Source organism: Pteropus medius, unplaced genomic scaffold, assembly GCF_902729225.1.
Source record: "Pteropus medius unplaced genomic scaffold, Ma_sr-lr_union100, whole genome shotgun sequence".
Classification (NCBI taxonomy): domain Eukaryota; kingdom Metazoa; phylum Chordata; class Mammalia; order Chiroptera; family Pteropodidae; genus Pteropus; species Pteropus medius.
Window position 1 is genome coordinate 2,237,865 of NW_024347793.1, and position 12,453 is coordinate 2,250,317.

Genomic DNA, 12,453 nt, shown 5'->3' on the forward strand with positions numbered 1-12,453 from the left:
AGAAAAACTTCTTTTCAGGAGCTTGTGGGTATTGCTGAGGTAACATGTGGTCTGCGCTCAGGATCTGTATCTGCCATCTTTCTCTACTTCCTTGTCAAAGTCGCTCACATGCCTTCCCCCCAAATCTGCCCAGCTCCATGCAGGGATCTCTATCTGTGGCCAGGTCAAGTCCACAGAATGCAGACATTCATCCTGATCCACATGAGCTTTAAGAAGCAAGTTTTCTCCACAGCTTGGGGTTGCCATTGTCTCCTGGGCCCCAAAGCTGCTGTACTTGGGCACAGAGTCACCTCTGACACATAAACACCATGGCACCATCTCTCATTCTAATCATTCACTTCAGGTGTCTCCAAGTAGCTACTTAGGTCTACCAGACACATGGATTCTCCACCCTTCTGTCTTCTTTCTCTTTTCTTTCTGGTGGAATCTTTTCAAATCCTTTACGCACATCAACTCATATAGGTAAGGCGTTTTGGAGGTGGTATAAGGGTGTATACCAATTGTTTGCAAGAGGTGTCTAAATTTTACCTCCGGTCCATCCTAAACACCCTGCAACACATAGAAAAGAAAATCCAGGAGACTTGGAGATGTTAAAGAATTGTCACAAAGTCATTTATTCATCCTATGAATATTTATTAATTATCTACTCTCTAGAACCTGGGGCTATGATACTATGTAAGACATACATTGTCTTTCCTGTCATGGAACTTTCATTCTAATGGTAAGGCAGACCCAACAACAAGTAAATAAATATCCAAGTGGGCTGGGTGTCTTCTGTGGACCCCTCTTAATCCATGCCGATGTCTGTCTAGAATGCTGACATCTTTGAGTATAACTATGCGTTTTCTTGGCATCTGGCTTCCAGCTGGTTTTGGCCAATGGGAAACACCAACAAGATATTAGAAAAAGAGAAGAGAGTGAGATCAGAGTATTTGTTTTCTTAGTGCCTTCCCTGTGGGTCACCGTGGGCTGTCTGTCCCTTGCATGAAGTCCACAGCTCCATGATCTGGTACTCCAGGTCTTATTAATTACAATTTCTTACTTTTTGTCCATTCTGTTGTTTTCTCAATAGCATTACATGTAATTCCTAAACATCTTTAACCTATCCTGTGATTTTATTTCTACATAAAATAAAAAGAAAATTTAAAAAGTTTCGGTTATAAAATTTTTGGAATTAATATACATATATTTTTGCATGAATTACAACACATCCTGCTCTTCCCACCAGCATTTTGCTTGTCATGGTAACTACATGATCACCACAGAGATAAGACAAATAGCCAATGTCGTCTGAACTTTACAGAAAATGACATCAAGCAAAGTCCATGGGTAAGGGATAGAATTTTGCCCAAATCCAAACAAGTCAACCAGGTTCCTTGTTTAAGCCTGTATAAGATCAATAATTTATTTATTATTTATTTATTTTTTTATTGAGATAAAAGTCACAGAGCATAAAATTCACCATTTTAACTGTTTTAAAGTGTACAATACAGTGGATTTTAGAACAGTCAAAATGTGCAATCATCACTTTATTATTTAATTTACTTAAAATTAAAAAAATAATATTAAAATTATTAGGGTAACATTAGTTAATAAAGTTATATAATTTTCGGGTACATAAGATTATAATTCGACATCTGTGAATTCTATTGCATGCTCCCCACCGGAACGCTAGTCCCCTCCTATCACCATGTGTTTGGCCCCCTTTACCACTCGCCCTCTCTCCACCCTCTTTCCTCTTTGGTAACCATAATTCTATTGTCTGTATCTATGAGTTTATTTTTGTTGGTCTTATTAGTTTGTTATTTTTTTTTTATATTCCACCTATGAATGAAATCATATAGTTCTTGTTCTTTTCTGTCTGACTTATTTCACTTAGCATGATATTCTCCGGAGCCATCCATGTTGTTGCCAATGGCAATATTTTGTATTTTTTTTTTTTATAGCTGAGTAGCATTCCATTGTATACATGTACCACATCTTTATCCAATCATCCATGAATGGACATTTGGGTTGTTTCCATGTCTTGGCTTTTGTAAATAATGCTGCAGTGAACATGGGGGTGCAAATATCTTTAAGAATAAATATTTTTGTATTTTTTTTGGGAAAATACCCAGGAAAGGAATTGCTAGGTTATGTGGTAGTTCTATTCTTAACTTTTTGAGAAACCTACATACTGCTTTACATAGTGGCTGCACTAATTTACATTCAGTGGGGTCATGTGTTAAACCAATTCAGGCACCAAGGACACTTGACTTGAAAGGTTTGTTTGAAACAAAAGTGACCATATATTGTAAGGGCAAGAGTCGGCTGATTTCCAGTGAGCCAGCAGGTGAGAAAAAACATGTGTGAACTGCTTCCTAGCACCATTTCGGCATCAATTCTAGGCTACCATTCTGATAGGGTGCAAATACTGGGCTCTGCTTGATTCTTGTGTCCTGGTCTGACCAGGTGGAACAGCTTCACCATATTTCCAGCCAATCCTCCTGCAGAATACCACCATTTCAAGGCGTGGGAAATTTTCTGAGAAACGAATGTTTTCTAAATGACCAGCAAAGGAAGAAGTGGCATTGGTGTCTTGTGCTTTGGGTCCACAGCTTGAGAGGATGATGTTTTCTTTCTTTCTTTTTATTGAAATGTGGCTTCCTCTTCTGTGCCAGTTAGTAAGAAAGGGTTGGCTCCTGCTTAGAATGCGTAGAGCTGGTTATAGTGTTAGCGTGTGAATTAGTTGTCAACTTGGCAAGAAGCAGCTGGCCTAGAAAAATGAATTAAATGAAGATACTATTTATATAGTTGTGGGCAGACAAAAGGAGTTCTTAACCCAATTCCAGTGTGTATGGGGGGTTTTCCACACCACCAAGCAATTCTCCAACACAAGCTGGGTGTCCTACAATTCAATGAATTCTGACACCATCTACCTGGATATAGTATCAGATCCCACAGGTTAAAGGCTCGGTCCCACCAGACTGCCTCCCCCACCACTTTAGAAGCCAATCACAAGTCCAGGTTGTCACTCATGCTTCTGACCCATGACTTCTTCCTTGAATTTCATTAATTTGCTAAAGTAGATCACAGAACTCAGAAAAACATGTTACTTATTAGATTACCAGTTTATTATGAAGGGAACAGTCAGGTGGCAGAGATATGTAGGACAAGTATGGGGAAGGGGTGCAGAGCTTCCATGCCCTCTCTAGGCACCACTCTCCCCAAATCTCCACATGTTCACCAACCCAGAAGCTCTCTAAACCCTGCCTGTTTTCAGGAAGGCTTCATTACACAGGCATGATTGATTAAATCAATGGCCATAGATACTTGATTCCTCCTCTAGCCTCTCTCCATTCCAGGGAAATGGTGGGAGAGGGGCGCAAAAGTCCCAACCCTCTATTTTATTCATGGTTGTTTCTCTGGCAACCAGCCTACATCCTTAGGTGCTTTCCAAAAGTCATCTCATTAACATAAACACTGTGTGGTGGAAATAGGCTTGTTATGAATAATGAGACACTCATTTCACATTTATGGCTGAAAGTGATATCAAAAACTGAGGAAAAGAGACCAAATATAAGACAAGATGCTCCCATTGCTCTATTGCTCAGACAACTCCAAAGGTTTTAGGAATCTATGCAAGAAACAGCACAAGAGCAAGGATACATTTCTTATTGTAAATCACAATATCACAGCAGGGATAAAGGAAACTGACAAAGGGTAGTGGAGTACCCTGGGAGCAGCAATGGTGGGGGAATTCTTGGGGGTGAGTGGGGAGAGAAGTTATAGAAATCTGCAAAGGTCCTTAGCCTGTGACAGAAGAATCTAATCACCAACCAAATGTGCAGTCCTTGGAGGGCAGGAGGAGCTGGAAAAATAAATATTCCCACCTCTTTGTCTCTTCCAGTCCTCTTCTCTCCTTCCACAGCTTCCATTGGTTAAATTCACCTAAAGGCAGAACATGAGAGGGTCCTGATGATGCAGTCTGTACAGGACAACCTTCCAGTGCACAGAGCAGGATAGAGCAGCTTCTTTCACAATCACCCAAAGTGAGTTGTTACACACCTGATAAAGTTCAAGAGGGGGCCACACCTTATTGAACTGTTCCTTAGACTAATCATTTGCTCCCTTGGTTTGTGAAATGGAATCCTGTGATGGTGAAAGCCTACAGTTCTACCAAGGGAAGGTGAGATATCTGAATTTGGGATTAAAGAAGAAGCTCATCAACAGATTCTTTTGTCTGATGGCTTCTAATTTTGTTAGTTCTCATTTGTTCATTGGCTCACAGGCCACTCTACTGTTTGTATGTATTCCTTTTTATGGGCTTTGCATTCAGACACAAGCTGGATGGTTTGATCAGTCGACATCCAATAGAGAGAGCTGCTCTGAGGTGGACTTCTCTGCTGGTTGTTGGTTGCCATATAAACCAATCCATGGTCCGATCAGCTATGATTGGGAGTCAAAGTCATATGTTCTATGCCTGACAAAATGTGTGTGAAGTCCTCCTTCCAGTATACTTTGTGAAGTGTATCAGTTAGCTTTGGCTGTGTCACAAATCACCCTCTAATTTCTTTTGCTTAAAGCAACAGTTATATTATTTTATTCGAAATATTTCATTTAGGGGTTGGCTAGACATTTTTTTCTGGTTGAGGCTAGCTTGGCTGGTCTTTGATGGACTCTTTCATGCATTTTTGGTCAATTGGTGGGTCAGATGGTATTGTATAATCTTGCATGGCCTCACTTCTACATTTGGTGGTTGACAGGTTGACAACCAGATTGATGGATTATTGATTAATGAGACTTGGTTCTTTTCCACATGGCCTCTCCTCCTCTAGAAGGCTAGCTTAAGCACATTCCCATGGTGATCTCAGGTTTTCAAGTGCAGCAAAAGAGGGCAGGCCCCAATGTGCATGCACTTTTCAAATCTCTGCTTGTACCTTGTTAGCTGTTGTTTCGTTGGCCAAAGTTTAGAATCAACATGAGAAGACTACACGTGATGAAGGGGAATTATGGCATCTGTATGCACAAATAACTTGTCACATGCAGAATTGGGCTGTCGGCACATGGAATACCCAGAATCTCAGGGACTTTTGGTTCAGGCATTTCAGTTTAACATTCAGACAATTTTCATTTCAACTCATCTGAGAAGGATAGATCAAACCTCTTTACTTTGCCATGCAAAAGAAACATTTTGAGTACCACATGTAGCAAATACTTTGAGTCTTACATAAAGAGGCTGATGGCAAGCCCACCTAGGCAGTTATATCCAGGTAATTATTTAAATATTTTATTTCATTGGCTCTAATTTATAAAAATCAATGGGAAACTGAAAGAGGAAGATATTCATGTTAGAGATAATAAGGCCATGTTTCATAAATGTAATAAAACCAAGACAAGGAATAAATAAGTAGGTGTGTATTTGGACTTGTCAGACTAGAGGGATATTTTTCTGGATCTCACAAAGATTCTTTTAATATGAGTGAGAAGCAAATTTTGAAACCATGCCAATGGGACCAGTTAAGAATTTTTATTAGCCAAGATAAGTGTGATCATGTTGGGTGACCCTATCTCAAAGACCAAGAAAATGGGCATATCATTCTTCCAAAGTGATAAACTGAGATGGAATACAATAATAGCGAGCTGAGTAATAAATACATGGATGCACCGACTCTTTTCCACACGTTGGCCTTCAACTCTTTTGTTAAGAAGTTCACCAACCTAAAGGAGCATCCTTTAGGTTGGATAATTTTCTTGGTGTAAGTGGAAGTTGGTTCCACTCTCTATTACCCGGTTTTGCCCATTGGACACCATCACCATTTCCAAGCTCATTTTCTGAGGCACTTTAATATGGTCCATCCTGATAATGTACTACTTAAATTACTGGAATGAAAAGAGAACTAATGGACTATGCATTATGCAAACTCCCCAACTAACACCCCCACCTTCTCCTCTACCCACAAGAATCTTTGAGAAACTAGAGCTCAAGAGGACAAGTGACATGCTTCCTTTTTTTTAGCTCCAAGAGGCTGCAAGACTGAGTGATAAGCAAGGACTTTTCATTTTGTGGGTAAGTAGAAACCGGTTTGGTATCTTTCCATAGAAAATAAAAAATGTTTCATGTGTGATATTTGGTCTAGAAAAATGTTTTGGTACTGGAAAAAAATTCAAGGAGACATTACATGTCTCGTTGCTTTATTTCTTGAAAGCTGCTGTAGGGGCATCTGTCTCATGTTCACATGCCCACTTCTGCCTGGGTAAGGATTGTGTGTATTAGATGATAGTGTGAAACAATCTGAGTTGCTTTAACACACTCCAAAGAGACGATGAATTCATGGGCTTAAGGGGAACTAAAATAAGAAAGATGCAAGACACACAGTCTGAATCAGATGTAGCAGATAACCAATTAGTTATTAAAAATGAGAAAACTGGATCTAAAAGTGTGATTGAGTTTATTGAGGCCCCATAGTGAATTACTAAGCTTTTTCATACTCCACACACCTCACCCCCATAATAAACACACCAGCACAGTTAATGCCAGGCTTACAGTGAAAGGCTTGTATATTTTATTTATTGCCAAAGTAACTATAGGTAGGTGTTTTTTCAGCCACTTACTTGTGACCCAATGTTAGAGGTGGGGTCATGAAACCAATTTACTGGGTTCCGACCAGCATTTTGAAAGGAATTAAAGTACTAGAGCTATAAAATTTTGGATGCTGCCTATAGTGAATATTGATTTGTGAAACTTGGTTCATTTCTCTTTCTTTCTCTCTCTATCTCTCTGGTGTAAAATGTATTTCTTACAGTGGGTCATGGCCAAAATTCTCTGCAAATCAGCATTGATATGTATGTGAAATCAGCCAGGGACAGAAAGAGAAATATGGTATGAGCTCGCTTATCTGGAAGCTACAGTAGTCAAACTCACAGAAGCAGAGAGTAGAATGGTGGGTGCCAGGGCCTGGGTTGTGGGGAGAAGAAAACAGGAGGCGATGGCTAGAAGGTATAAAGTTTCAATTATGCAAGATGAAGAAGTTCTAGAGAGTGACTATACAGCATAGTGTCTATAAATAACAATTCTGTATTGTGTACTTAGAATTTGCCAAGAAGATAGATCTTATATGTTCTTGACACACACACAGGCACACACACACAATTATCAAAAAGGGGACGGGAGGTGATGGATATGTTCATGACTTTAGGGGTGATGGATATGTTCATGACTTCGATGGTAGTGATGGTTTCACAGATGTATATTTATCTCCAAACTCATCAAGTTGTATACATTAAATATGTACAGCTTTTTACATGCTAACTATACCTCATTAAAGTAGTTAACCTTTCCTCACAAAACAAAGTCAGCATTGCTAGAGGTCTCAGCTGTTCTGAAAAACATTACCAACTCTTTCACATAAAATACTCACTTAAGGTAAGCTGGTTTCAAGTGAGGCTTCAAAAAGAATTGTTCTTCTCTAGACAGGGTTCTTCACACTGGGAATTGCCACAGTCTATTTGGAGTAAGTTTTTTGGAAGGAAAGAGAAAAATGAACTCAAAAGAGAAACAATTGTTGAGAGAAGAGAAGGCACCTAGGAAGTTACCAAGTATAATTCCTTGAACATGAGGCAGAATTTGATTTTCAATCAGGAAGTATCGTTTCCTGCAGAGGTTGCAAGCTGGGGGCCCACTGGTTCTGTATTTAAGGAAAATGTGGATTTGAATGTCTTTAGGTAGAGCCCATGGTCTTCAGTTCTCCATAGTCCCTATTGCTCCCCCCAAATGGCCTCACTTATTTATAAGCACAATGATACTATTAAGTATTTTCTTAGCTCCATTTTACAGATGAGAAAACTAAAGCTCAGAGGGAAAGTCACCACCTCAGAGTCACTGATCTAGTCATTGCAGATTGCAATTCAAACTCAGGTTGTCCTGGGTTTAATGTCCTTTAACTGCCTATGGCCGGCACCTAATGATGGGTGAGACACTAAAAGAGAATTGCTCCATGGGCGGGTCCTAAAGGGTTTCAGACTCAAAGACAAAGCAGAACAGGTATATAGAGAAGGGATGGAGCTGATTAGAAAAATATGTACTTTTTTAGCCATTTTGTTTCCTCTTCTATTAAAATATTTCATTATTATTATTTTCTTATTGCTAAAATAATGTATAAAATTTAGAATTAGTTAAATTTAAAATCACCGCAATGGCATTCCTTTAACATTTTGAATTCCTTTATATGTGATATTCTATACTTTTCTCTATTACCTGCTTTTATCTTGATGCTGTATCACAATTGCTTTCCCTGTTGTTTTGATAGCCTCCTACAACATTATTTTATTTAAAATACTGAATTATTTGCATTACGCATATTTAAATACTGCCTTTCTTTCTGCTGACATTTTATGAAACTATTTCTTCCAAATCTTGCGATATATCTTCCCCCTTGGTGTCTTTATCATCACTTTTAGGGTGGCTTAACTGATTTGTGGAGGATATTATCTTTGCTAATGTGCACTGGAGCTTTTATCTTAACTGCCCAGCTCAGCATGACTCGACAACAGTATTTTTTATACCTAAAAGAGATATTCATATGGCAAACTCTGCTACATTGTTTTTTAAAGTCTCCTTTGAAAGGCTCATTCATAGAGATGTTTAGTACCTCCATTATTTTCTACTCTAGAACAACTTCTAAATAGAATGGATATAATGCAAGTATTCCTCTTTATATCATCAGGAGTAAATAAAAGTTTTTGCACAAATCTTCAGTTTTAACAAATGTTAGGTTATCGGAAAAAAAAGAAGTGATTTCTTTTTTGAATATGAAATACCTCACTTGGTTCAAAATTCAAATTTTGAAAGGGTGAAGTGTGAGGTCTCCTTTCTCCTGGAGACTTTTTTCTTTAGCCACTCAGTTTTCAAAGACAACAAGTGTTGTCTATGAATTTCTTAGGCATTTTCCAGAAATATTTTTGGCAAATACAAATTTGTAATATATACACGCATTTGATGCATTTCTGTGTTCATGCACACACACATATATAATTATATAGAGAATAGCTAACATTTGTGTAAAATAGAGGAGATAATGTCTCTGTTATGTAAACATAGTTTAAATATATGTGTACAAATTTCTAATTGTGTATAGTGTGCTATTATTGTCCTTATCATCTCCCCCATTTTACACAAACACTAACATACATACTTCTGACCCTTTATCGACTTGTTTCTGGTCCAAAGACAGTGCGCCCAACATTTCAAAAGGCCAACTTAAAATGTGAGAAGAGAAGGGGAAATGGGAGGAGCTGTTTTTGTAAACCTCAAGCAGAAAGCAGAACTCCTCGAATGATTAGCACGTCTATATACCAGACTAACTGTAATCTATTAGCCCGAAGGCCATTAGGACTAAGCAGGCTTGAACAAAATGGAGTCAAAGAGAGGCCTAGCACTTCACTCTGCTACTATTCTCTACCTGCAACACCTTTCTTGTTCATTCCTCAATCTTGAGGGAAATAGAGCAACTGGGTCCAGGTTCAATTAAGAAAGAGGAATACCTTGTAATATGGAGTTAGATTTGTCTGCCCATTGTTCCCTCCTATCTGCTCTTATGATCTCACATGCCCACCTCGTCCATCTTAGAGGGGGCATTGTGGGTGTTTAATTTACTAGCAGAGACCACAGCAACAGTAGAAGTAGCAGCAGGCCAGGATATCTGTATGTTAATGTGAGATGAAGAATAAAGAGTAACTTTTGTTTTCATGTCTCCCAGGACAAAAAGCATGATGAGTTGGCCACTGTACAAACACTTCTTGGTTCACTTAACAAGTAGTCTAAAGTGATGCTACTGTCTAAGGACCCATGAGCCAAGGACTCTAAGGTGGTCTGTTGTTGGAGTCTTAGAGCTTGAGCGGTAGGACGGGCCAAATGGCTGACTATAGGAGTTAAATTCCATACCATCAGTATTTGATAAAATTTATGAAAAAAAAGAAAAAAAGGTTAATGATCAGAGAAAGTTATAAACCAGTTTCTTCTGAGTCTGTAAGGCTGTCAGTCAAGACGGTTTCTAGATGTAAGCTCAAAGCATGGATGTCTCTTGAGATTATTATGTTAAGTGAAATAAGTCAGATAGAAAAAGTTGAGAACCATACGATTTCACTTATATATGGGATATAAATCTGAAAGCAACAAGCAAACAAGACGAACAAAAAGAGACTCATGAACACAGACAGCAGTTTTGTGGTTACCAGGGAAGGGGGGAGGTAGATAAGGATAAGGGGGTCAAAAATATGGTGATGGAAAAAAATTTAACTTTGGATGGTAAACTCACAATGCAATCAATATACAGATGATGTATTATAGAATTGTACACTTGAAATCTATATAATTTTATTAACCAATGTCACCGCAATAAATTTAATAAAAAAAAATAAAGCAAAGAAAAAATAGGCAGTGACAATCTGATAGATTCTCCTGGTCTGCAGTCTTCGTATCTCTGATGATGTCATCAGGTGCTCAGGTAAAGTCTGTGTGTGGCTCACACAGCATCAGTCACTGAGATTGTTTATGCATGAACTGTTGTGATGATTTCTCTCAAGTTTATACCATGTTGTCTAGCTGCAGTTTGTAATTACAAGGCTCAGGAAAAAAAGAACAAAACAGTTTTAGTCCTTAATAATTCCAAGTCAAAGGATGGGAGAAAGGTGAAATGTAAGTTTGGAGAGTTACAGCCAAATATTTAAGAAAACTGAAAAAATTCAGAATCCAGTCCAGTTTACAGGTAAAAAAAGTAACTTTAAAGACAATGAACTGAACTAGAATCTAATATCCACAGGTGTGTACTATAGTTTCTATTGAAACACAATTTTATCTCTAAAATCACCCTCATTTTTATCAAAGATAGTCAAATTAAGACTAATTTGCTACATGTCGACTTTCAATAAATCTGCCCTGATTATTTGAATAAATACATCAAGAATAGCAATTGATCACAAAGGCCTTTTAAAAATCTGCTTTGCTGGATTTCATAAGGAATCTCCAGACTGCACTTCAATTAGCCTCTCAAGGCTAAGAAGCCAAGCCACGTAGTTGCCAACAGGCTTCACCTGCAATACCTACAGACTTGAGTGAATCCATCAGGTTCTCGAAGTTCCCCAAATGTCTTGATGTTCTTCCTTTGCCATCCATCCCCCAGGAAGGCAATCTTTGTTCCTCACCTGGAAAGACTGCTATGAACCATGTAAGCAACTTACCAGGCTGTTCTTCCAAGGGACTTTTACTAGCTTCCAAAGTCAATCTTAATTCCTTAAAGCTGTCTGGTCACATCGAGTCTATGTATCTGTTCCTCAAAAATGATATTCTAGTCAAAACCTTGGTCACAAAACCAGTTTCCAATTGTGTCCTGTTCTAAAGAGAACCAATTCTTCTGAATTGATGCAATCAATCTTGCCATGAAAATAATACACACTCATTATAAGTCTCTAAATTCTGAAAGGATTAAGTAGGGAGAAAAATATAAATGTTTTAATACTGCTTACGAAGGTATAATTTACCAAATTGCTCTAAAAATACCCCAAGTTTCCTTGTATCTGAAAAACAAAAAGATTAAAAAGTCAGCAACATTTCAAACAAAAAGTTTTAAAAATTATAATCATCCTTAGTTCATTCATTCTCAATCAATTCTTGTTTATCCTCATCATTTGCCAGTATTGTATGAGTCCAGTTAATCTTCATCTAGTGTAAGTTTTCTGACAATTTTTTCTCAGAAACCCGTACTTTAGAATAACTCAGAGTCCTCTCCATGGATCTATAATATGAAACACTTGGCAAAAGCATCAGAGTAAAACAATGACTATCTGTAAATGACAAAAAAAAATGTAAATGACACAGTCATAGATCTGATTAGAATGCAGTTGAAAAATAAGTTTGCTTTTCTGTAACATTTTAAGATAATTAGAATTATGAATGAAATTATATCAGAATATTGTGTACCTTTAGAGATTTTCTATAATCTCTAGAACATTCACTTTAGTAAGAAGAATATATGCATACAAATGATATAATTATTGTTCTTTATTTGCTAAAGGTTCCCATGTAATTTCGACACACCAAAATAAGCCTAAGTAGTTTAATATTTCTCTTTTGTAAGGAGAGAAAACAAATATTTTGATGTGTTCTAGGGGCCCTTTTGAAATACCTCAGTTATTCCCAGGTCAAGATTCTATTTCTAATTTAAATTTTTGGAAGTTTGTCAAAATATATCAAAAGCTTTGGACATTTTGTTACCGTCAGAGCTATTTGAACTTCAGTGTTGCCCCAGTGGCAGGGGCTGGGGACAATGCCGAAGAAGAGTTGTCAGCATTTTTCCTCTGTTCTCCCTCATTGACAGTAAAGGATCACAAGTCAATGAGATTTAAAAAAGAGTTATTAAAAGCATGTTTTAGAAAGACAAATCACGCCCCAATGGTGCACATGGTTTTAGTGATGAG

The 12,453-nt window shown here is 37.8% G+C and overlaps 1 protein-coding gene across 3 annotated transcripts in view; it reads left to right on the forward strand.

Moving 5' to 3' along the window:
- Positions 1-5,992: 5,992 nt before the first annotated feature.
- Positions 5,993-12,453, forward strand: part of LOC120615461 (adhesion G protein-coupled receptor E4-like) — a 52,236-nt gene continuing 45,775 nt past the window's right edge. For 2 of the 3 annotated variants that reach the window (XM_039878540.1, XM_039878543.1), the window contains exon 1: positions 5,993-6,049. The gene's annotated coding sequence lies outside the window, so the exon portion shown is untranslated. The remainder of the gene's footprint in view (positions 6,050-12,453) is intronic. The other variant, XM_039878541.1, reaches the window with a different exon arrangement.